This window comes from Balaenoptera ricei, chromosome 20 (genome assembly GCF_028023285.1).
Source record: "Balaenoptera ricei isolate mBalRic1 chromosome 20, mBalRic1.hap2, whole genome shotgun sequence".
Classification (NCBI taxonomy): Eukaryota; Metazoa; Chordata; class Mammalia; order Artiodactyla; family Balaenopteridae; genus Balaenoptera; species Balaenoptera ricei.
Genome location: NC_082658.1, coordinates 63,342,133 through 63,366,929, shown reverse-complemented (window position 1 = coordinate 63,366,929; position 24,797 = coordinate 63,342,133). Strand labels below are relative to the sequence as shown.

General features: G+C 62.5%; 1 protein-coding gene across 4 annotated transcripts in view; it reads left to right on the top strand.

Moving 5' to 3' along the window:
- The window catches only part of RAI1 (retinoic acid induced 1), a 105,941-nt gene that overhangs the window by 17,355 nt on the left and 63,789 nt on the right, over nucleotides 1-24,797 (top strand). For 2 of the 4 annotated variants that reach the window (XM_059907361.1, XM_059907354.1), the window contains exon 2: nucleotides 17,911-18,048. The exons of 1 other annotated variant lie outside the window; for it this stretch is intronic. The gene's annotated coding sequence lies outside the window, so the exon portion shown is untranslated. Of the gene's footprint in view, nucleotides 1-16,420; nucleotides 16,437-17,910; nucleotides 18,049-24,797 lie in introns of those variants that run through there. One more of the 4 variants, XM_059907355.1, reaches the window with a different exon arrangement.

The following is a 24,797-nucleotide window of genomic DNA, read 5'->3' as shown; positions in this document are numbered from 1 at the left end:
TCTCCATTGGCTCTGCCCTGGCCTGTCTAGGGGAGAAATGAGGCCTACACGGGTTGAGCGCCTACTGTGTGCCAGGCTCTGCTTGAAGCTCGGCACCACCCACGCGGCAGATCCTGCTCCCGTCTCCTGGTGCAGATGGAGGCGCTGAGGCTGGCGCGGTGAGACGGCGGCCAGAGGCGCTTAGCTGGGGGGCAGGTCTGTGCGCCTTCAAGCCTGCGTGTGTCCCCGCGGGTCTGCGCAGCTGGACTGTGGGCTGGCGGGGAAGTGGGCCTGGCCCTTCGCAGCTGTGTCTCTCAGGGTGGACGGCACGTAGCAGATGCTCCACACATGCTGTGGGCCGAGGATTGGGCTGGGGAGCTGGGCGTAGTGTTCCTAGGTGCTGGAAGGTTCTGTCGCGCCCCCCCCCCCCACTCCCAGCAGCTGGCGGGGCGGGGGCTTAGTGGGTAAGGGGACTCGGAGACTCCAGGCTTCCGGGCAGAGGAGGCGGCTGGGAGGACGGCTGCCCCCGGAGGCTGGGCTGAGGGCCGGCCACACTGAGCCAGTGGCACTGCTTGGGGCGTGGATGCGGGCGGGGTTTGGGTACAGGTGGGGGCTCTTTCTGACCTAGCTCCTGGGCACGGAACCTTTGGGAGGGACCAGGTGAGAGGAGCGCATTCTAGTGGCAGCCAGGGCGAGAGTCTGCACCCGTAATCTTTCTGGTGGGGGACCCCCGTAGTTCAAGAAATATGTGAATCAAGGTCTGGGGCTCAGGTTGATGGGGGGGGGGCGTGGTGGGCAAAAAAATACCAATAACAACCGTAACGGCCACAGCGTTTGTATCAGGTATGGGGTACGTCATCTGTACTCCCGCTCACAACCCCATTTTACAGATGAGGAAACGGAGGCTTGGGGAGGTTCAGGTCACAGAGCAGAGCTGGGATCTGACTCCAGGTGGGTCTTTTCTCAAACTCCACTGCCCCCTTTTCTTTTGTTCCTTGCCACTCTGCACAAACCCCCCCTCCCCAATGTGGCTTCTCTGAAGGTCACCCGGCCTTGTTTTCAGAAGTCCTGGAGGTGACACCTTGGAGGAGAGACTTACCTCCGTCCGTCCCTCTTTGGCCTCCCCGACGGGACTGTCCCTGGGAGCAGGTGCCGGCTGCTCAGCCCAGCTCCTCAGAGAGCGGCCCGGGTGGTCAGGGCCACAGGCTTGCTGGCCTGGAACTGGGGACACTACCTCAGTGGACCTGCCTGCAGGAAGGGGGAGTGTATATCAGCACCCTCACTTCTGAGCGTCCCTGGTTGAGGCTGTGGGTGCCCGCGGCACCCAGTGCTGTCAGAGCAGGTGGGACAGTCAGGCCACAGTGAACAGGGACTTGCGACCTCGTCTCTGCCATGCACAGCCCCACGGGGTGACCTTGGCCCGGTCACCCCTCCCTCTGGGCCTCCGTTTCTATCCGTGAAATTTGGGACCAGCATCGGGGATGTCTGGATATGGGACGCGGCAGGGCAAGGAGGCTCTTTCTGGTGGGGACAGTCACCCGACCAGCGCAGTCCTTGCCCCCAGCTGGCCTCGGTGGAGGAAGCTGAGAGCCTGTGCCCAGCAGTGGGCTCCATGGGGGGGGGTCATGAGGGCCCGGAATTACCAACGTGAGTTCCGACCTCGGGGTCCCCACGTCCCAGCTGGGTGATCTCCGTGAGTCAGTCACTTCAGTGATCTCATCAGGAAAACGGGGCTGTTCGTGGCACTGGCCTCAGAATAACGCGTGAGCATTAAGGGAAATTCCACTTTGGGCCTCAGGCCAGCGTCCAGGGCACAGGAAGTGCTGGATGAGTGGCCTCTGCTGTTGGTATTGGTGGTGGTGTCATCAGAGGTGTCAGTCGAGCTTTTGGTCCAAACTCCTGGTTCCCCATCCTCCCGAGCCCATGGTAGGATGAGCTTCTGGGACGGCTTGTGGTTGGTTGGGGTCATGTGACCAGGTCTGGCCAATGAGACATGTGTCCCTCCCTGGCTGGGTGTGTCACTGCCAGGGCCACCTGCCAGGCCTCTTTCCCTTGGCCCAGGTGTGACGACTTGGTGAGCAGGAGCCTCCCTGCCGCCCTGCCGGACCTGCAGTGCGAACGAGAAATAAACCTTTGTTGTTTTGCTTTAAGCCCTTGAGGTTTGGGGGATTTGTTACAGCAACATAGCCTAGCCCATTCGGACTGATGCATCGTGACTTTCGTCAGCATCGTGTTCACGTGTGCCCCTGCCAGGTCCGTACCGCAGAACTGTGAGCCGTGGAGGAGACCTGGCAAAAAACAGAGCGTTATTGCTGACCTGTTCCCAGAGTCCTTCCTCTCAGACTCTCACTCATTTATTCACCTTCTTGCTAATTGGTTCACATCATTCATTCATTTATTCAGCAGGTGTTCCTTGAGCACCTGTTCATTGGCCTGAGGGAGCCCACAGGACGGTGGGGAGCTGGAGGTCGTTGTGCAGAGTGACGGTGCCCGGCCCAGAGAGGGCCAGGTCCCCCATGGGGCTAGCGGTGGGGGCACCCTGAAAGGGCGGCGGGCAGCAGACTTGCCGAGCCGGGCAGCGGGTGCTGCTCCAGCAAAGGCTGAGAGGTGACAAGAGCGGTTGACAACCTGGGCGGTTGGGTGTGGCCAGCAGGGCTGGGGCCAGGGCACGGCCAGGCTGGAGGGAGACTTTGGCCTTTGGCGTGGTGCTCTGGGCTGAAAGATGAGGCTGAATCACGGGTAAAACAGAAGGCCAGCACTTGGAGAGGAAGACCAGGTAGGAGCCAGGCCGAGGATCCAAGCGGGCAAGGGCCGGACAGGGGTCTGAAGAGGAAAGGCAGGCACAGGCAGAGCCTGGGGGACGGCCAGTGGTCCCGGGGGAGTGGTGGGTGGGTAGGGGTGCCCGGCACAGGGATGGGGAAGGTTTGGGGGATCAATGCGGTCAGTGCCTGAGCAACATCCAGGGGTGACGTCTAGGATGCAGGTTGGTCAGCAGACTGAAGGAAAAGGATGACCACCCTTCCTGCCCCAGATCCAACCACTGATTTGGGGGTGGGCCTGGGCTGGGAGGGGTGGCACGTGTGTCTTCTCTGTGCCGTCTCAGGAGAAAAGAGGATTGAAACTTCGACAGGGGGAACGTTATAAAGATTTCACCATTCAAGTGGAGGCCCTCCTGTCTCAGAGAACAGGGTGTTGTACCCATTCCCACGCATTTACTGAGCCCCTGCCCTGTGCCATGCGCTGTTGTGGGTGCACGTGGATGAACAGAGCAGAGGTCCTGCCCTGCTGGAGCGTCTGTTCTAATGGGAGACGGTACCACAGAGGATATTAGAAAGCGATAAATGCAGTGAGGAAAAAATAGCGCAGGAGTCGGGGAGCTGTTTGCAGCTTTAAATTGGGGAGTCAGGAAAGGCCTCCTGAGCAGGCGACTTGAGGGAGGTCGGTGAACCTGGGGGACATCTGGGGGGAATGGCCGTGCAAAGGCCCTGAGGCAGGAACGTGTTGCACATGTTGCAAAAACAAGCGAAGGGGCCAGTGTGATGGGTGGAGTGGGGGAGGGATCGGGAAAGGCCTCTGACCACGGCCGACTTGGCTTTTACCCCAAGAGAGCTGCCCTGAGCTGACCTAGGAGCTCACAGGCTCCCTGGGGGCTTGAGGGGCCAGCAGAGCTCAGAGAGCAGGAGAAGGTTCCTAGAGTCCTCAGGCCCTGCAGCCTGATGGGCCTCAGAGGCTACCGCCCACCCCATCTCCCAGAAATAGAGGAGTGGGTACCCCGCCACCCTCGTCCCCCTCCCCCTCCAGCTCCCCTGCACCCCCCTCTCTGCTCCCTTTGCCCTCCAGGATCGCTCAGCCTGCAGGCCCGGGCCCTCTCCAAGTGTATGTGACCTGGAGGAAGCAGCAGGAGTGGGGGCTGCCCTCCAGGGGGAGACCCCTTGGTGAATGTGCGTGCCCGCGGCCCGGATCGAGGGCTTGGCTCCCACGTCCTCCTGCCCGCCCCTCCGGCTGCTCTCAGTCCCGGGTGAGGCTGGGGGACCAGGTGGAATCCTGAGGTCTTGGCGCTCCCGGGCGGGATCGGCCTCGGTGGGTCACAGCCTCCTACATCTTGCACGCCTGCTGTGACTTCCCCAGACAGTGCATCGTTTGTCACGCTTGAGACCCAGGGAGACTCTGTGTCCCCTTGTCCCCGAGCCCCCATCCTTCAGCGGTGGCCGTCTCTACCCACACTCTCCTTCTTGTTCCAGACAAGGTGAGGGACACAGAGCGATGGCCCAGAGTCTGGAGACCAGGTCCCTGTCCTGGGCTGGGCACCAGCACACTGACCCAAGCCTGTCCTGTATGCGCTCAAATCCTCTAGCCCGGGTGGAAGTGCCCATAGCATCCCAGCTTTGCAACTGCGGGGATCTGGGAGGTGAGTCCTGTGCCCCGCCCCCAGCTCCAGGCGCAGAGGGGAGCGCACTCAGGGGCAGGGTGGGCCGGGGTGCCCCTTTTACAGGCGGAGAGGCTGAGGCCCAGGGAGAAGAGACTTAGAGTAGGAGCGGGGCTGCAACCCGGGGGTCTCCTGCGTGGTCGGGCAGCAGCCCGGAAACCACTGCAGTGCCAGCCCCTGGCCTCCACCCGTGAGGAGGACGGTCCACATCCCAGCCTGGGTCGGGGCAGAGCTGGGAGCCCCCGTCCTGTCCTGTGTGGCTGTTCCTCTCAGTCCCCCCATTTGGTCTCTCCCACACGCTTCTCCGCCCATAGCCCCCACTCCCTCCTCATCACTGTGGGCTCCGGGGGCCCTGCTGGCCTCCTGGCCTCCGGCTCTGGTTACCCCTGTTCCGCTGCGCCTATAAGCTGACCCTCCCTCGTCCCAGCTGGGAGCAGTGGCTGAGCACCCCTGGCTGCCTCCCAGGGTCTCTGTCCTCGCAGCCCTGGGTCTGCCGCCTGCCCCCCGTGCCCTTGCAGGCTGCTGACCTCCCTCCTCTGGGCCAGGCTGTGGCCTCCAGGCCTGACCCAGGACCTGCTGTGGGGGGCAGGCGGGCGGGCCCCTTCCCGGGCTCCTTGCACCCTAATACTGGGTCCAGAGTCCGTGCCCAGGCACGTGGCCGGCAGCTTTGCTCTGAGTGTCAAGGGGCCCCCAGATATGAGCCCCAGGCTGGGGCGCATGCGTGGGTGCAGCTCCCGGGGTTGGAAGCTGCTTGTTCTGGAGCTGGAGAGCGGGAGCCTCGAGGGGCAGCCCCCAGAGTCGTGCCTCGGGAGGAGGTCCTCCAGCTGGGCGCTCACCCTGGACGCCAGCCGCCACGCTGTGGGCACGCTCGTGGGTGCTCCTAGCCCTTCCACGGCCCGCACAGCCTGCGTCTCACACACACACAGGTGTGCCAGCTGGCCTCGGACCAGCCGGATCCCGAGGCACAGACGGACACGCGGACGAGGGCGTCGGGCTGCTGCACGTGCCCCGGTCAGAACTGGTGGCCGCAGTGAGGGCGACTCAGAGGCCAGCTTCTCACTGAGAAACAGCCACTGACTCTGGGGGGAGCCGCTCTACTGACACGCACACGCGTGCGCGCACACGGAATGATGCACGCAGACGCGGCCAGAGACTCACTTCCCGCTGCTGCTGTGGGGACTTTTCCTCCTGGCTTAGGCGGTGTCCCATCCCCCACCCCAGAGCTGGGCTCTGCCCAGAGACCCCCCTCTCTCCTGGCCCCGCGGGGGAGGCCTGCCCAGAGCCCTTGGTGCAGGGGATGGGCCTTCCGCTGGAGGCCTCGCTGGTCCCGCGGCGGGCGGGCGAGGCAGGTCTGAGCCCTGTGACTGGCACAAGCTGCTCTGCCCGCTCTTCGGCCCCCTGCCTACTGAGTCCTTGCCCTCCTCACTGCAGAGGTGGGGAGACAGAAAAGGAAGTGGGAAGAGCCGCATCTGGCACCCCGGGCACACCTCCCTCACACCCTGCCTCCTTTGTGACAGACAGCCCCTGCGGAAACTCGTGCGTCCTATAGCTGGGGACCTTCAGGGCTATCTTCTCCAGAGGCCCAGAGAGGGCAAGGGTCTTGCCCAAGGTCACACAGCAACTCCACAGCACAACTGACCAGACTTACTCCAGAGCTCTCCTGGGGGCCCCACGTGTGCATCGGAGGGGGTGTGGAGGGGGAGTGGGTGGGAGGCAGAGCTGGGTTCACATGGAGCCTCCCCTCTTACCCTCCCCTGCTCCCTTCTCTTCCTCCAACGGGTTTGTTTGGAGAATGACTCACAGGAATGCAGCAAAATCCTGATGGATGAGGAGGCAGGGCCGCAGTACCCGGAAAACCTCTCCGGGGAGGCGGGACTGAGCCGTGGGGCCAGGGAGGCTGGCAATCTGGGGAGCCCTGCATGCAGAGGGGGAGACCGAGGCCCTGGGAGAACTCCGGGCTCTGCCCACTGTGGAGCCTGCTGTCGTCAGCGTGAATGCGAACACACGCACGTGCGGGCCCGACAGCAGCGGCACATCTGGGCTCCAGCCCTCCCACCTCTTCTCTGTACCTGACCTCCCCCCCACCCCCCAGGGCCGTCCTGGGTTTTCCATCGCTGTGTCTCCTGCCAGCGCACAGTAGGTGGTTGGCAAGTGTGGGCACTGAGCGTGACCCCAGCCGGACCCTTCGAGGCGCGCGCGCGTTACAGTAGCGCCCTCAGGGCGGGGCCGTTCACTCAGCCCCTTAACGCAGCTTCCTGCCTCCTATGTGCCCTACTGTGTGCTGGGCGCAGCCAGGGCCAGGGGAGGCTGGGAGGGAGAGGGTGCCCCCTAGCTCTGTCAGAGGGGGAGGTGGGGGGGCACCCGAGGGGGCACGTGAGGTGGGGTCCCTTAGCAGGTGTGGGACCACAGCGAGAGCAGGCACCGTCTGCAGCAGCTGCTAGGGTGGTGGGAGCTCCGGGGCCTGGGGAGGGGCCGGGCTGTAGCTGGGATTGGGCGGGGTCGGCTGGGCCTTTGTGGGAGCCTCACCGCCTGCTGACGTCCTGCGGCTGTCCTGCGGCTGTGCGGCGTGGATGACCAGATCCGAGTTTTCAGAACTCCCCTGGCAAGGTTTGGAGAGGCACCGTGTGGCTTGCACCTCGCATGCCCACAGGCAGAGGGGCGGCCAGTTCACGACGGCGGCTCTGTAGGCGCGTGGGTTTTGCACGTGCTCCTTTACATTGCTTGTTCTATTGGAAACAACCCAAATATTCACTGAACTGCAACTCAGTGCTAGGTGCGAGCTGCCATTTTAGTGGAGAAGATGGGACAGAAAGAATGTCAGGTGATGTGTCCTGAAGGAGAAGAAGAAGAAAGCCGAACTACAGGGAGTGGTGGGGAAAGTTGAGCCTAGCAGAAGCGTGTTCCAGGTGAGAGGAACAGCTGGTGCAAAGGCCCTGGGGCAGGACCATGCTTGATGGAGGCCAGCGTGCCTAGAGCAGAGGGAGCGAAGGGGAGGGTGGGAGGAGGTGAGGCAGCAGAGGTCCGATTGCACGGGACTGTGGGCCGAAGTGTAAGTGTGGTTGTAGCTCGGGTGAGGTGGGAGCCATGGAGGGTTCTGAGGGCGGGCGGGCGGGATATGATCTGACTTGGGTTTCAGCAGGCTGTCTAGGCTGCCAGAGGGCTGAAGGGGGCCAGGGTGGGCACAGGGAGGCCGGGAAGAGGTGCTGCCCTGGCCCCTAAAGACGGAGAGCAGATGAGCGGTTGACAGGAGCTGTGGTGTGGGGGAGACTGGGGTGACTGCTCATGGGTACTGGTTTCTTTCTGATGAAAATGTTCTGGAAATAAATAGTGGTGATGGTTGCACAACTCTGTGCATATACCAGAAACTGCTTTAAAAGGGTGAATTTTATAGTATGTGAATTGTATCTTAATTTTTTAAAATTTAGAGCACACCAGGATTTCTAACCAAAACTGATGTACGTAGAGAAGATTGGAAGGAAGTGTTAGTGGTAACTGTCCCAGGGCAAGGGGGACTTTGGCTTTTTTTCCTTTCTACTTTTGTATACTTTCCAACTTCTAAAATTAAAAGTAGGAATTTTCCTCTGAAGGTTAAGTGCTTCGTGATGAGGGGGGGGGTAGGGAATCGATTGGAGGGCTGGGCCCCTTTCTCCAGCCCGTTTCAGATGCCGTCTGTGGGTCTGCGGGCTTTCACGTGGCAGCTCTGGCCCCCAGCTCTGACCTTCTGGAATTCCGTGCCTGCTCACGTGTTCTCGGTCAAGTCACAGGACCAGAGATCCCCGCGGCCCTCCCCCGGCCTGCGTGCGTGCCGCCTGCGTGGCGCCCCCACCCGGAGACCCCCTTTGTCTGCTTGCACGCCGTCAGCCACAGGCCGCTCACCACCTCCCCAGGCGGCAGGCTCGTTCCATTCCTGGGCAGCTCTTGCCTGTGAGCAAGTTCTTCCTTATATGGAGGCGAAAGCTGTCTTCCTGTTGCTTCTACTCCTCCTCACCTCCCTCTCTGAGCCCTAGTTTCTGGGTGTGTGGCATGGGGCTCCCGGCGCCTCCTTGCCCTGCACTTGGCTGCTGGGAGGCTGTGGAGGGATCTGGGGATTAGCAGCCCAGGGCGGTGTCGGTGGCCGTGCGGTTCTGGGACGAAGCGGGGCTGGGCCTCTGCCCCAGGAGCACGGCTGAGTAGGGTGACCACATGCAGCGTTCAGACCATCGCCATGGAACTGGAATTTGATACTCATCCCAGAGGCTGAAAACTCAGCTCTCTCCATAGACCAGAAGGGAATAATCATCCTCAGAGATAAAGCAGGCAAATCCCACAGTGACTTCCACGTGCTAATTTCCATTAATCAACACCCCCTTTTAAAGGTGAAAAAACCGAGGCTGAGAAATGCAATGGGAAGCCGCTGAGTGAGTCTGTTGCCACAGGTCCCGGGAGCGTGTGGACCGTGTAGGAAGCTGACCAGCAATCGGCCTCCCCCCTCCGCCCGAAGCGCAGGGGAGCCGCTGGAAACGCTGCTAGTCGTGGCTGGTTGGACTTGGCTCTCGGCCCTGTCAGCTTGTCCAGTGAAGGGTCCTCACATCTGTTTTGGTCCTAGGTTTGGGAGGAGTCTCCTGGTCGCACACTGTGAGCTTTTTGCTAACGTCAGGGAGAGAGCTATTACAGCCTAGAAGCCTGATGTCCAGCCCGTGTCTGCCCCACTCCCATCCCCCGCCACTGTCACCCACAAGCAGGAGCAGACGCTTATCCCTCTTCTCAGCTGCGGAAACCGGGCCCAGAGAGGGTGTGGAGCTGCCCAGGGACACACAGCTGGGATATGGCAGAGCTGGACTTGCTCTGGGGGCAGGTGGGGGCCTGCCTTTCCCGGTTCAGGGTGTCTGGGAGTGTGGTGACCTCAGCTCCCACTAACTCTCCTGGAGAGCCCAGCAGGGCGTCTGAAGCCAGGGTTGGACCCCTTTCTTCCACACGTGTGCCGGGTGGGCTGCGCTGGGCTGGGGCCGGGGCGTAACAGGTGCATGAGAGCAGCTCCTCGAGAAGCTCTGGGGACAGCGCGGCGGTTCGGGCTGGACCTGAAGTCACCCAGGCCTGTGCCTTGCTCTTCTGCTCCCCCAGCCCCAGTTTCCGTGTCTCTGAGGTGGGCTGAAGACACCTACCTCCAAGGCTGCTGGGACGGTTCCCCCGGGGAGCGCTTGGTGGAGTTGGCGCCATCTCCACCCGCCACCCCTGCCCCCACCCGGCTTCCACCAGGGAATTTGGGATGAAGCCAGACTAGGAGGAGGAGCCCAAGGACAGAGATCCCCTCCCCTCCCCTCCCCTCCCCTCCCCTTCCCCTCCCCTCCCCTTCCCCTCCCCTCCCCTCCCCTTCCCCTCCCCTCCCCTTCCCCTCCCCTCCCCTCCCCTTCCCCTCCCCTCCCCTCCCCTTCCCCTCCCCTTCCCCTCCCCTCCCCTTCCCCTTCCCCTCCCCCTCCCCCATCCTAACACACTCACACTCACGCAGCTCCCCAAACGGCCCCCGCCCACACCCGCCAGCAGTTTCTCCTCCATCCTTCCAGAGGACATTCTCTGCAGATCCAGGAGGCCCTGAATTCAGGCTTTTGATGTGAATGTCCCTGGGATTCACCTGCCCCTGGAGAAACTGGGCCCGGGCCTCCCTCATTCTGCAGCTGGGGCAGGGGACTGGGTCCCCCTTAGCAAGAGCGTGCCACAAGCAGCCTGGGACCAGGCGGGACAAGGTCAGGAGGACTCGGGTCCTCAGGTGCCGGGGGCTGTGGGCCAGGAGAGTCCCTGGGGGCCGCATCCCTGGAGCCACCAAGTCGAGGGAGGGCAGAGGCCCCAGGAGATCTGAGCGGAGCTGGGAAGGGGCTGGAGGGGTCACATGAGCCACCAGAGGTAGGGGCACGACGAGCGTGGGGGGTCGGGCGATGACTCGGAGGCAGGTGTGGGTGTGTGTGGCGCTGTCACAGAGGAGTCTCTGCGTGCCCTCACCCTGTGCCCCGCGCACATGCATACACGCCCTGTGTGCATCTCCTCGCCTGCGTATCAGAGCACGTGTGTGTCTAATCAGGGGAGTGTGTGTGTGCACGTCCTGACCGCCTCCATCTGCTGTGTGAAGTGGGGGGAGTTTGGGGGAGGGAGCAACGCTCGCCCTCTTGCTGGGCTCCCTCCCAGGCGGGCAGAGGAAGCCACTGGGGCCCAAGGAGGGGCCGTGAGGAAGTGGAGGGCTGTCTGTTGTCGCTCCCATTCGCTGATGCCTAGGGAGCCCCTGGGCCTGGGCCGGAGGGGCCATGTGGCCCAGCGAGAAGGGGCAGGGGGCAGGGACAGTCTGCGTGTGCACACGTGTGTGTGCTGGTACCTGCGTGTGTCTTTACATGTCTGTTTGCCTGTGTCGGGGGCTGTGCCCTGGGGCCTGGCTGCGTGTGTGCGTCCAGCCTCCCCAGTCACCGCAGGCCTGAGGCCTCTGTGTGGGCCACTGCGGGCTTGATGGTGCTTCTTACCTGGGGGGTGAGTGGCCCTGAACTGGGCCTTTTCCCTTCTTCCTGCGTGGTCCCCAGAGGAACACGTCCACAGGATGGTCACCACAGTAGGCCTCTGCCAGCATCAGGGTTGAGGCTGGGGCGGGGTCAGAGGTCAGCCTGTGGCTAGAGACTACGGCTGGGGTCAGAAGTCATCCCCGGCAGAGGGCGGGGGTCGGTCTGTGGCTGGGGCCAGGGCTTCATCCGCGTTGGTGCCGTGGACCGGTTAGGCCTCAGCCACACTGCGGCCCCCAGCCCCTCGGTGGGCCCTGCTGGGCACCAAGCAGGCATGTGGCTGCCAGGAGCTGCTCCCAGGGCCAAGTCAGGATCCCAGCCAGGCCAGAAGTGCCGGGAGTGGGTGGCCTTGGTCATAGCCAGGAACCAAGGTGTGCCCTCCGGTCCCAGGACCCTTCCAGAGAATGCGGAGCGGGAGAGGCACCGGGAGACCCCTGCCCACCCTCTCCTCCAGGCTCCCTTCTTCCCTCCACTCTGCTCCCATCTCTCACCCTCCTTCCTTCCCCCCTGCCCTCTGTCCTTCATCTGCACTTCCCGTCCGTCCATCTGTCTTCCTTCCCTCTTCTTTTCCCCCCACTGATCTGCTCTCCGAATCCGGGGACTTGCAGTCCCCAAGCTCAGGGACAGAATCCAGCATCTTCAGGTGCGCTGGGACGCTGAGAGAGGAAGGTGATGGCGGGGGCAGGGCGGTGGGGCTGCACTGGCCTGGATCCCCCAGCAGAGGGAGGCTTCGGAGGCTACTGGCAGGGTGAGTGTGTGAGAGAGAGAAAGTTTGGGACCTCCAGGCCAGGTCCCACACCCAGGGAAGAGGGTCCCCTAGCAGGTGGGTGTGCCCTATCTGAGTACGAAGTTATGTGACCTCATCTGGTGGCCTCCCACCAGTCTAGAAAGGAAGGATGGACAGACAGATGGCAGAGATCAAAGGTCGTACAGATCAAAGGCAGGGGGAAGAAGGACTGGTCTTGGACTGACATTCAGCAGGCACGGTGAGCAGACCCCAGCGCAGGCAGCCCCAGGGCCACAGGCCAGCCCCGGGCAGGACAGATGGGCACCACGCAGCCCTGCTCCTGCCCTGACTCTGGCAGAACCTAAATGGGGAGACCCCACACCTCCCTGCAACCTCTCCTGCCGGCCCCTGGGATGCGGGGGAGATGAACAGACTGAAAATGTGCCCCAAACTTAAGGGGACTTGGGTATTTATACTCCTGATCCCCTCCCCCGCCCCCAGCAAAAACGTCAAGTTCTTTGCCCTGAGTCCACATCGTGGCCCAGCTCCCAGGACGTGCTGGGCGTGAGAGGGTTTGGGGAGAAAAAGGAGGCGGGCGGGAGCCGTTTGCTGTCCACGTTGGCCCACGAGGGCAGGGTGCGGGTCTGCCTTGTTCTCTGCTGTCTCCCCGGCGCCCTGACAACACCTGGCACCCGGTGGGCACTCCAGAAACGTTGGGTCAAGGAGCGATCCGTGGGGCAGGCTTGCCTGCTGGTCTGTGAGGTGGACAGGAGCCGCGGGGAGGGAGGTACACGGGCCTCGGCTGCTGACCTGGACCCACAGGTGCATAAGAAGGGGAAACTGAGGCTCGGAGTGGACGCAACTTGTCAGGTCACCGGAGCTGACCCAGGCGGGCACGGCTCCTGGCACATCTGCTAACAGTGGAGGCATCTGAGCTGACAGAGTGGGCGTGAAGGTCACAGACCTGTCACAGGGGCAGGAGGATTGCCCTCCCGCTGGGGGAGCCCGCCCCACGCGCCCACCTGGCCGCCCGCAGCGGCTAATCCTGTCAGCCCTGCCTCCAAAATAAACCCAGAACTGGACACCCTCTCGGCTCTCCCTGGTCCCCGTCCTGGCCAGGCCACCTCCCTGGCCTCCCTGCTCCTGCCCTGGCCTCACCCCTGTGAGGACCCGTGGAGGTCCCTGGCCTCCTTGGCTCAGAGCGCTGCAGGGACACCTCATCTCGTGCCCCGTGAGAGCTGCAGGCCTTACAGACGGGCACAAGGGCCCGTGGGTGGCTCCTGTCCCTTCTCTGTCCCTGTTTCCTCCCACGTGCCCCATTGCACCTCCACTCTGGCCGCCGGCCTCTGGGCCTCCTCCGCCCTTGCCGTCCCCTCTGTCTGCACAGCTCTACCCCCGGTAGCTGCCTGCCTCACCGCCTTCATGTTTCAGGTCTGTTCTCACCTGTTTCAAGTGCCAGTTCCCTGGCCAGCGACAGGAAAACAGCATCCCTGCCCCGGGTACTCCCGGCCCCCTCCCCAGCTTCATTTATTTGTCACAGCACACCTCCCCTAAATGTCACAGACCACGGAACTCGCTCACTCATGCAGTTTCTTGACAGTGTCCCGAGGAGGAAGAAGGGGAGCTTTGTCTTGTTCCTTGTTCTGAATCCTCACGTGCAGGATTGAGTTACTGGAACATAGAACGGTCCTGGAACATAGTAGGTGCTCAGTAAATATGGGCCAAGCAGTTGGGTGACGGTGGGCCAGTCAGCCATCTGGACCTCAGGGACCCTGTCTCTGAAATGGGGAGGGTGGCTGAGATGAGGGAAAGATGGAAACTTGAAATTGCTGGTGCACCTCTGACCCCAGGCCTGCACCCCTGCAGGCCAGATACCTGGTGCTGCGTCCTCTCCTCGGCGAGCTGCAGCCCCCCTGAGGCCAGGAGGCCTGGGGGTCACCAGAGCAGGGCTGAGCTTGAACAAGGCTTCTGGGTCTCGGTAGCACCCGCCTGGCCTGGTGTCTGGAGTTCACGTGCCTTTTCTCTGCCTCTCGTGCCCACCAGGGTGGCGCCTGGCTCGCCCCTTCCCTGATGGCCTGTCAGTGAGCCCAACATCTGGCAGCCCCGCTAACCGCGTTGCCCGCCTGGGGTCCCTGTTTATTATTTCACCCAGGACAGCATTTGGACACAGGCTTTGCAGGAAGGCGGCTTTGCAGACAGTGCTGGGCGAGTGAAGGGCCGCCAGTCCAAGCCCTGGCTCTCTGACTGCAGCCACGCCTCCCCAGGAAGCAGCGGCCCTTTGAGACCGTGAACACCCCACTCTGGCCCACGGGACTCTCCCGCCAGCCACGCAAGGGCATCCCCTCTCCCCGCCGAGCCTGGTGTAGGACTCAGGTGGTGGGCCACGGACTCAGACCCCTGGCCGGAGCAGGGAGCTAGCCAGCCAGGCGGCCTCCCCTCAGTGTGGACAGAAGACCTGCTGTGTGCTGGGCACGGCCGCCACAGTGCCATGAACCCTGCTAGTAGGGTCTGATGGGACAGGCAAGGGGCTGGGGGCTGTGCAGACCTAAGCCTGAATCTTGATGCTGTCACTTCATTCATTCCTTTGCTAAGTGCATACTGAGTGCCTGCTCTGGAAACTTACAGTCAGGTGGGGATCAGCTTGTCCTGCTGTGTGTTCTTGACAAGTCCTCTGATGGCTCTGAGCCTGGCTTCTCTCAGAGACTGGCAGATCCCTTCCATGAGGGGCTGTCCTCACCACCTTCCATGACAACACTGGTGGAAGGACCCTGGCCAGGTAGGGGGTCTCTGTCCTTTTTGGCAGGTGTGAATCTGGACCCTCAGCCCATGCCCTTATCCTCCTTTGGGATGAGCCATGGCTCACCATCTCATTCCTCCAGATTCTTAGGACGCGTGCTCGGAATCCAGAATCCATGAAGGGCCCTAGAGTGACCTTGGATGAGTCATACCATCTGTCCTTGCCCCACTGTTTTTTATCCTCTCCCATTGTTCTCCAGAGGGGCCCTGGGTTCAAAGAGAAAGCCCTGGGCTGGGTCAGGCTCACTCACTCAGTCACCAAATACTGAATGTGTGCCAAGCACCATTCCAGGCACGGAGGATACACCCGTGAGCAAACAGACAAAAATTCCTACAAAATACATATGTCAGTGAACTGTATGGTACATTAGAAGGTGGGGAAGAGCATTGCAGGCAGAAGGACCAGCAAGTGCAAAGGCCCTGAGGTGAGAATGTGCCTGGTGAATTCAAGGAACTGCAAGGAGACAGTGGTGAGGGGCAGGGGGAGCTGACCGTGTGGAAGCTTTGGCCGCTGTGAGGACGTTTTCTTCTGATCACTCTGCAACCAGGAAGGGGAGGGAGCCTGTGCCTGCCCCCCAGGGGAAGGGGGCATCCACCACCATCCTCATTCTCCCCCCCTGCCACGTAGCCCGTGGGTGGCTGGAGGAGGTGGCTGAGTCAGAATGTGGCAGGGACGGTTTGAGGCTGTGGGTCAGGTGGCACTGAGGCTGGGTCGGGGGTCGCAGCAGGGATTGGGACTCTCTTGTCTAATGGTGCACACAGGGGGCCTCTCCTGGCTCGCTGAGCGGCCTCAGGACTGAGTGACCCTGGTTCCCAGGCCAGATAATCGAAGATGGCGATTAAGCAGTCTGCATTTTAGAGATGGGGGGGTGGGGCTAGAGCCCAGAGCGGGGAGAGGCTGCTCAGGGCCTGCTGGTGGGATCAGGTGCCTGCACTTGGCATCTCTGTTTTTGGTGCGTCCTTCCCAGGTGAGTCTGGGGTCAGCCTCGAGGGGCCATTTCTGGGAGCAAAAAGGGCCGCTCTGTGCCCCAGGCGGCGGCACTCAGGACTGGGCAGGCTGTAAGATGTTTCAGGCCAGTGGCTCCCAAGCCTGGCTGTGAGATGTTGATTCCCAGGCAGAGGGAACAGCCTATGAAGAGGCTCTGGGCACTTGGGTTGAAGAGGTCTGGGCTAGAGCCCAGGAACCTGTTTTTTTCGTCCCCGGTTGACACCTTACAAATGGCAGGTTTGGGAATGACTGTTCTGGTCACTGGGGTTCTAATGGCCCCTGTGCCACCAGGACCCGGGGGCAGAGCAATCCTTCATAAACCCCCTCTCGAATGCCCCCATCCCCAGCCCAGAGAAGGCTGGGCTGAGGAGGCCCTCCAGCAGTGGTGTGATGTGCTACTGGCCACTGCCCTCACCAGGTCTCAGGGAAGGCCAGGGAGGGCGGGGAGAAGGCAGGGGTGGGTGTAGGATGTATGAATCCTTAGTGGGGGGGTTAGTAGGCGGGGACAGGGGTCCCCCTGAATCACTGAAAAGCAAAGCCCGAGTGTGACAGGTCGTGGGGTGCACTCCTCCCTCCTGCCAGACAGAGAGGGGACTGAGGGAAGGCAAGGTGCCGGCCGAAGAGAATGGCACGGACAGACTGGCGAGCAGGAGAAAGTGGAGAGAGCCAGCTCTGACGCATCAGGGTGATCCCTGGCGCGATAATCGGGCGGACGGACGATAGGCCGGACACGTGTATGGATAGAAGGTGGGTGGATGGAGAGAGGATGGATGAATGAATGAATGGCTGCGTGGGCGGTGCGCTGCCGGGCGAGGGGCGGGCTGCCGAGCGCTCAATCACGGCCCCGGGGCGCGGCGCTCGCCTGCTACGCTCACCCCCGCCCCCCACCTTGGCCCCGCCCGGGGCGCGTAGTTCCGCGTCCCTGGGGCTCTGGGGCCGCTCCGGCGGCGGCCCCGGGACTGGAGCGAGGAGGGGCCCCCCCCCTCGGCCGCGGGGGAACCGGAGGTACGGTCCCGCCTCGAGGCCCCGGCCCCGCTCTTCTTTGTCTGGGCCTGGTCCTCCGCCGTCTCTGGACCGCGACCCGCCTCTGCGGGTAGCCCTCGCCGCGCGCTTCTGGGCTGCTCCCGGATCTCCGAGCCTTGGGTCCCCGCTAACCCCCAGCCCGTAGGCGTCTTCTCGGCCCGGTAGGGTCCTCCAAACCCGGTGCCTCTAGGACCGCGGGGCTGGCCAGGGCCAGGATTTCCAAGCTGCGTCTCTGGTGCGGACGGGGGTGTGGGGTGGGGGCGGGATGCGGGCCCCCGGGTCTCCGCCTTCTCTCCTCCGCCACCACTCGTCTCGCTTCGCCCCGACCCCAGCGCGGCCTGTTCGTGCCTCAAGCGCCTCTTCTGCGGCGGTGCGGTTCCCGACGCCACGCGGACCCCCCCCACCCCACCCCCTCACAAGCCAGGCCTCGGCCCCGCACGCAGAACACTGCCCCGCCAGCCCCACACAAGGCCGCCTGCGGGCGCACCCCCGCCCTGCACGGGTCCACCACCCCTACAACCGCAGCCCCACGCAAACAAGCCCCCACGGAGACACGACACCCCTGAGACACACTCGGGCCCACGCAGACACAAGCCCATAAACACACAACCTCACGCAGACACGGCCCACACAGGCGCAGTCCCGCAACCCTCGATAAACAATCGCACACAAACAACCCCAGGCAGGCACCGCATCACTCCGTGCCCCTGAGACCCAGAAGCATATTCACAAGCTCGCCGCAGGCCCCCAAGCCCCGGGATATTCACACGGAAGACAGACCAGAAACACACAGCCACACTGATACACACACGGGCCCAAGCGCGCAGCTAGGAGCTCATCCACGGGCTCGTAAGTCACTGGGAAAATATTAAAGCGTTCCCTCCCTCCCCTTCCATGTCTGACGCGCGCGCGCGCGCGCGCACGCGCGCACGAAGACACTCACCCCCCCCACACACGCCCCACCCCCCCGCCCGGTCTCTAAGCGCCTCGGAGCCTCCTAGCCGTTGACCCCGAGCCCCTGCGGTGAGAGCCGCGGGAGCGTCTCCCCGGCGCCCCCTCCTCCCGCTCTCTTCACCAGCTCCCGCTCCTCCCCCGCCTCCTCCTTCCCTGCCCCCTCCGCCTCCTCCCCTCCCCCTCCTCCCCTCCCCCGCGTCTGGGGCGCGGGCTGCGCGCAGCCAAGCCCCCTCATCGCGCGCCCCTCCCCGCGCGCGCCCCGCGCCCGCATCGCGCTCGCCGAGTGGATGCGGCCACTGGGCTGTCTCTACCTCCTGCCCCCGGTGGCCCGTGAATAATGGCTACTGAGGGCGCTCGCAGGGTCTGCTGAGAAGGAAACGCGGGGCGCTAGAGGCGCGGCGCGCGCGGGAGCGCGAGGGAGAAAGGAGCGAGCCCCGGGCCGCCGCGAGCGGCGGGCGGAGAGAAAGGAACCGTGCGAGCGCTCACATTTTTTTCTCCCAAGGATCTCATCCGGCCGCCGCGTTCTGGAAGAAACGAGGGGAGAGCGCGCGCGAGCTGAGGAGGAGGAGAGGCGGCGCGGGGAAGGGAGGCGGCGAGACGCGCAGCGCCGGCGCCCGGGAGACCCAGGAGGAACCCGCAGGTATTGTTGGCGGCGGAGCTTTGTGTCTTCGGGGGGCCGATCCGGGCGCGAGGGCTCCCGGGGCTGCTGGCGGGGGTCGCCGCCCGCCCCCGGCACCCCTCCCGCCGCGCCGCGATCTTGGCTAGAGTTGCAGATCTGCCTGTTTGGGGTTTTCCACACCGGTTGAGGAAATCGGTCTCAGAAGGAATTTCTTTTTTCTTTTTTTTGGCCGCAGTTTGGTTGTGCTGGGGATTCCTCCCTCCCTTTTTCTCCACCATACATAGGTGAGGGGTCTTGGCGACAGTGCCACTGGCCTAAGGCTGGGGTCTGAGATGGCGGGGCTGGTGGCCGCGGACGGGAGGGGAGGGACGCGGGGAAGGAAGGAGTTTGCTCAAGTTCGCAATCTGCGCCCGGGAACTGGTCAGGCGGGGAGGGGTGTCTGCGCGCCCCGTCCTGCTCCGGGCCACCGGTGGGAAACTTCCCGAGAGCGCAGCCTCCCGGGGGACTCGGCGCCCCCGACGCCTCGGGCGCTTCCTCCGGCCGCCGCGGCCCCTCCTCGCAGCCCGCGAGCGCGGAGGTCGCACTCTCCCCGCCCCCGCCTTCCTCCTCCCCCGGCGGCTTCCGGATCTGGACAGAGAGAGAGGAGCTGCTCTAAACACTTCCCCTGGAGACCCCTCCCCACTGGCCGCGATAGCTCCCCTGCCCTGCACCGCCGCCTCGCGCGCGCCCCAGCGGCCAGGTTGACAATGAAACCTCGCGCCTGTGCGGTTGCGGGGGGAGGCGGGGGGCGGGGGTCGAAGCTCGGTCTCTCCCGGGGGCTGCTGACCCCGGCCGGGGAAAGGGGGAGGGGGACTCCTTAGGGGGAGGGGCTTGTTTGGGTTAGAGATGTTGACGTCGGATGGGTCGGGCGGGGTGGGGTGCGCAGTGGAGGCCCGAGGCTTGGGTTCGGGGCCCGGGTCGTGGGTTCCAGCCTCTCTCGGGCTTGGTGATTGGCTGGTGACTCCAGGCACGTCGAGGCCCCCCCGCCAGCCTCCTCCCCTCCTGTACAATGCGGGCTTCAGAGGTGATCCCGAGGGTGATGTGTGTGTGTGTGACGGAGTGTGTGTCTCCTGCGATCCACAGCAGACGGTGCTCCTAGACCCGGAGATCCGGACCCTCGCCCCTCCCCTAGGGGCTGGGGGAGGGGAGAAGAGGGGTGGGAACTTCTCCTTTCCCGCCTGGGCCCTGCGAAGGGAGCGCTGGCCCGGAGAATTTCTGGGGACCGCAGTCCTGAAGGGGGGCTCGACTCAAAGTGGCGGCTGCAGGGTCAGCTAAGCGCTCGGATTCCTTTGCTCCTTGGGGTGGGAGGGGAGGGGTGAAAGGGGTCGGGGCTAGTTGGAATGGGAGCGGGGGTGAAGGAGAGTCCGTGGAAATCTGCCTTCGTTGGGTTCCAGGCAGCGGCGCAGGGCGCTAAGGGGAGCTCTCCCCTTTTTCTCCCGAGGGTTGGGCCCAGCAACCCGGTCAGGAGAAGGAAATCCTTCTACTTAAGGAGGGGTTCCTGCGGGAGGGGGGCAGCTGTTCTGTGGCTCCGTCCAGGCGTGGGAAGAGTTAACCCTCCCGGGAAACCTGTCAGCCCCAACCCTCAGCCCCAACCCGGCAGGCCGCAGTGTGGACCTTTGATGTGCTGTGCTCCCACCTGGTGGGGTGGTGGGACCCTGGGGAGGTGGGAATCTGAGCCCAGAGAAGGTGCCCGCAGCCAGATAGCAGCTGTGTGGCCTCAAGGGAAAAGGGGTTATGCATACTGCCTTGGGGCTATTGCCGTGGACGTGGGGTGGACGCGTTCCCCCAGTCCCCATTCCCCACCGTTAAGCGTGGGTTTCTGACCCATAGGCTAGACTGTGAGGCCCTGGCAGCTGAGGGCAGGCCTGCCGAGGCTGCAGGAAGGCAGGACCTGGCAGGATGGATTTCTGCTCACCCGAGGGCCAGATACAGCACAGGCCCCTGGTGTAGATCCTGGGGGGGGGGGACACATCTTCCCTCCCCCACTGGTTTCCCTTTCCTGTAAGTGAGAGCCCAGCCTGGCCATGATGAGCAGTGGGCCTTGGCTGATGGACACAGGGGTGAATGCATCAGTAATGAATGAATGAGTAGATGAATGGTAGGGGAAAGTTTCTCAATTGGAGGCATTCAGTCCTTGTTATTTTTTTAAATGATATTTTCAATGTATATATTTTAAAATATGGTTAATAGAAAAATGTGAAAAATAGAGAAAAATAAAACAGGTTACAGACAGCCTCGGTGGGCTGTGACAGTGTTAATATCTTGTTGTCTTTCTCCACAGTCTTCTTGACTTGGTGGTTGGTTTGTTTTTTAGAGACTTGTCGGCATTCTCTATGTTCAGACGTATATCCTGCTCTCTTCGTTGGCGCTAACGGGAGCCTTTTCCTGTTTTGTAACCAACTCTTCATAAACACCGCAGTTAATGTCTTCAGGCTTTTCCAATTGGGTGGATGCACCACTGTTCACTTAATATTCCCCTTTTGTTCCACGTTCTGGATGCCCCTGATGAATGAGGTAGTGGATTTATTTGTGTGGAGAGCTTTTTTTGACGTTTAGAATGATTTCCTCAAAATGACGCTGCTCGCACCTGCAGCGGGAGAAATGGGCTCCTCGTTTTTTTCCTGATAAGTGGAGCACTCTTCTCCTTCCTCCCCACTATCTAGAACCTTCTCTCAGAGCCGAAAGAGCCTTGGCAATGAATCACCTGTCTGACCTCCTTCCTTTGACAGAGGAGGAAACGTGAGCCCAGAGAGGGAAGTGAATTCCAAGGTCACACAGCAGCCGCTGGGCCTTGTAGCAGCCAAGAATGGGCTACTGATCTGCCTTTTGGTTTCCGCATCTGGGAAGAGTCCCTAGGGGTCTTTTAGGCTGACCTTGGCCATTTCACAGATGGGGGCACGGAGACCACAAGAGAGGAGAAGCACCTGGCTGGCCTGTCGTGTTGGCAGCTGGAGCACCAGACAGCCTCCTCAGCCGTGTGTGTCGTGCACACTGGCTGTGGCCACGATGTCCACGGCACCTGGGGCCACCCAAGGTACCAGCCTGCCATTGGCCAGCCGTGGATTCCCTGTTGCCCCTCCACACGGCTCCCCCTTCCTCCTTGCCATCCCATTTTCCAGGAGGAAAAGCTGAGGATCCAAAGCAGGTGCAGAGAGACGGTGGGACTGCAGATGTCAGAGGACCCCAGTGGTCATGCCCCTTCCCCCAGGCCTCCGTTTACCTGTCTGGAGACCTAGCTCTGGGTCTTTTCAGTGGCTGGGAGTGGGTATTGGCACAGACAGCCACTGCGGGGCAGTGGGGAAGGACCAGTGACATCTCACCCACTCCCTCTGGCTCAGCTTGACCCCAGGAGGCCCCTGGGGAGGAAAGGGAAAGAGGGAGGGGAAGGAGGAGAGAGGGAAGGAAGGATGGGAGCAAAGGCGCACGGAGAAAAAGAAAGGGATTAGAAAGGGGGTAGAGGCAGAAAATGGGGAAGGAAAGGACCTGTTTAAAGTGAAAAAAGGAGAGAGGAAGCCCCCGGCCCCCAGCCTCACTGGGCACCCAGAGGAGCGGCTGGGGGCATGGCTCCCAGTGCGGGCGGGGGTGGGGGCGGGGCTGGCCAGAGCTGCATGGCCCGGAAAGGCTGGACCTTGGGGTGGGCTCGCTCAGGGCAGGGTGGAACAGCTGTTCAGGGGGCTCTGGGGATCGGGAGGATCCAGACCAGGTGGTGGGCGGCAGGGAGGCAAGACCTGGGTGGTGGCTTCTCTGTTCGTGGGTCCCTGTGGGGCCGGTGGCAGGGCACCCTCAGGTCAGAGGTCAGGGCCGGGGTGCATGCAGGGGCGAGGCGACTGTGGCTCGGACTCCCCACTGCAGGACAGGGGCCTTCTGTCCCCCCTCTGCGCAGCCCTCCCATGAGTGTGGGTATTTGGGCCTTTCTGTGGTGTCTCTGGGCTTGGACGCCTTCCCGTGTGCCTGCGTGTGCATATGTCTGTGTCTGATCCTGTTTGTGTATTCTCGGGGGTCGGCGTGCCTGCCAGCCTGGGTGTGTGTGCCCATGTCTGTGTGCCTCGGGCCGTTTGTACATTCTTGGGCATGTGTGCGTGCGTGCATACCTGTGCGTGTGTGTGAATCTGTGTGTGTCCCCATGTGTACTGTGTCTGTGGGCCTCTGATCCCATTCGTGCATTTCCAGGGGGAGAGCATGCCCTGGAGCTTGGGCACGTGCGTGTTTATCTGTGTGTGAGCACACACTTTCCTCCTAATGGCCCCAAGAGGGATCCAGGCACAAGGCTTTTGTGCTGCTTTCAAGGTTGCGGCTGGGGGGGGTGAAGGGGGGCAGCCTTCGACTGGGAGGGGTAGGTAGGGGGAGGCAAAAGAAAATCTTAAAAGACCGTCTTCCCTCTGGTCTCCAAGGAGATCAGCCTGTGAAATGATCTGCACGTTAATTAAAAACGATTATATCCTGATTGAGCCATTCCTGCTCACATCCCCCAGCCAGGGAGAGGATGGGGCTGAGGCCAGAGATGCAGGATGGGGCGGGGTTCCACTACAGGGCAGGGCCAGCTCAAGACCCGGCCCCCAGAGTGGAGCGGACCTGGGGCAGGTGGCGAGGTGTTGGGGGTATGTGCCCACGGTAGATTTGAGTTTCTCCTTTGAGTTTTGAAGACACCCCACTCCCAGGTATGTTCTCTGAGGTCCAAACAGCTCCATCCAGGAGGTGGAGGTTAAGAGCTGCCCTCCCTTGAGCGTGGGCATTTGGGCATTTCTGTGCTGTGCCTTCGTGCTTGGGTGTGTGCCTGGGTGTCGGGCTGGCAGCCATCAGCCCCCATAGATCCCCACTCACGTGCCGGGCGCTGGGCCTGTTCGCACAGATCCTGCGAGTCAGCGTTTGTGGTTCCAGTTCTATAGGGAATCGACATGCTTGAGGTCACGGAGTCAGAGGTTGGGGACCCAGTCCTCTGATCCTGAGGCCCAGACCCCCCTTTCTAGCTCCCACCTGCCCCCAGACTCCCACGATGAGGGCTTCTCCCTCTGCAGGACCCCTGGGAAGCTGGAGTGCCCAAGGGCAAGCCTTGTCATCCCCACAGCACTCCTGAGGTTGTTCGGTTCTGAGGTCCGAGCTGCATGGGGTGTAGGGCTGTGGTGTCCATTCATGTGGGGAGCAGCTCCGGGCTGAATCGTGCTGTCTTCACCAGCCTGGGCAGGGCCTGCTCCCCTCCCTCCCCCGTGGGACCCGCTGGCCACCGAGTACCCACGCTCCTGGGTCCATTGCCACCAAGACCTTTCTGGAGAAGTCTGGGCCAGGTCACGCTCTGCCTGGCCTGGTTGTCTGGCCCCCAGTCAGCCCCGTAAGCCCTGCAGTCATGGAACAAGTAGCCATAATAACAAGAAGCCAGGAGACCCCCAGCCTGCCTCCCAGAATCAGGTGTTGTCGTGGTCTGTAGCTGGGAGGTGCTCGGGCGAACCGAGTCACCTCCCATTTGCGGGGACCCGACTGTCCAGAAGGTGGCCCGAGGCCCTGCACCTTGCGCTGCACGCGCTCGGCACCGGCCACGAGCGTGGGCCTCTCATGCTTCCTCCAGCCTCAGTTTCCCCTTTGTGCTGTGGGGAGCATAGCTTTTTCCTGACTGGACTGTCGGGAAGGTAAGGAAAACCAGGTCAAGTTTGTTCAAGCGCCGGGTTGCATCCGGACGCACAGAGAGGCTCGTTAAGCGTTTGCCTGCGCGTCTGTCCAGCGAGGGCACCTGTGCGTTGCCGCGGCGGGGGCCGTGGGTTTGCTGGCTTCTGGGACGGACATGCGCTGTTACTCCTTCAGTGCTTCTGGGGGACAGTCTGGGGTTGAGGTGGCTGTCGTCTCGGTAGGAGCCTCCAGGGGACTAAGAAGTTCACTGGGCCCACCTGAAACTCCATTATCAAAGGTGGAGTGTCTGGAAAAAGGCAGGGGATGTTCCTGCTGGACCAGGTCCCACATTCTTAGGGGGAGCTTGACCCAGGGGAGGGTTCTGGGGCCAGAAATGGTGTCATGAGGAACTAGAGGCATCGATGGGACCAGAAAGGTCCTCTATCCATTCCCAAGGGCAGCGCTGGGAGAGAGAGGGGCAGATGTTGGCTTCTCCCACAGAAAGCCCTTCGCGCTGAAGCAGGCAGAGACCCTGCCCGCCCGGGCCTGCAGGGTGCCACCTTCCAGGAGCACCTTGACCCACGCGGTATCGGCCTTCTTGCCTTTTCCAGGGCCGGAGATGCCTCCTCTCTCCTCCCACAGTGTCCTGCTTACACAAAGGCATGTGGCTCAGGAGGAGTGACCCGGCATGAGCTCTTGTCTGCACAGCGCAGGGGCCTCCAACCTGCAGGCCCCGCAGGGCCAGCAGGCAAATCTACCGAGGGTAGGGGGGCCGCCTGGTCCTCATGGGGGGCAGCAGCTCAGCTCTGCCGGGTGGCATTTGGGGATGTGGCCCAGGTGCCGTTACCCACCTTCTTAGGAACTGGTACTCAGGTGTTTACGTGACATCTTCTGGTTAGGGTATGTTGTCACCTAATCCGGCAACTCACCTGTGGCCAGACCGAGACCCCAGGCCGCAGTTTGCAGCCTCCTGGCTAAATGGCTGTTCCTCAGGGGTCACTGTAACCACCCTCTGTGTCCAGCCTTGAACCTCAGTCTGCCAAGCCTCATGCGCGTCCACACCGTCCCCGGCCCTGTTCGCCGTCTTGGAGGTGAGGCTGTGGGAGCAGAGGGCACGCCCGGGGCTGCCGGGA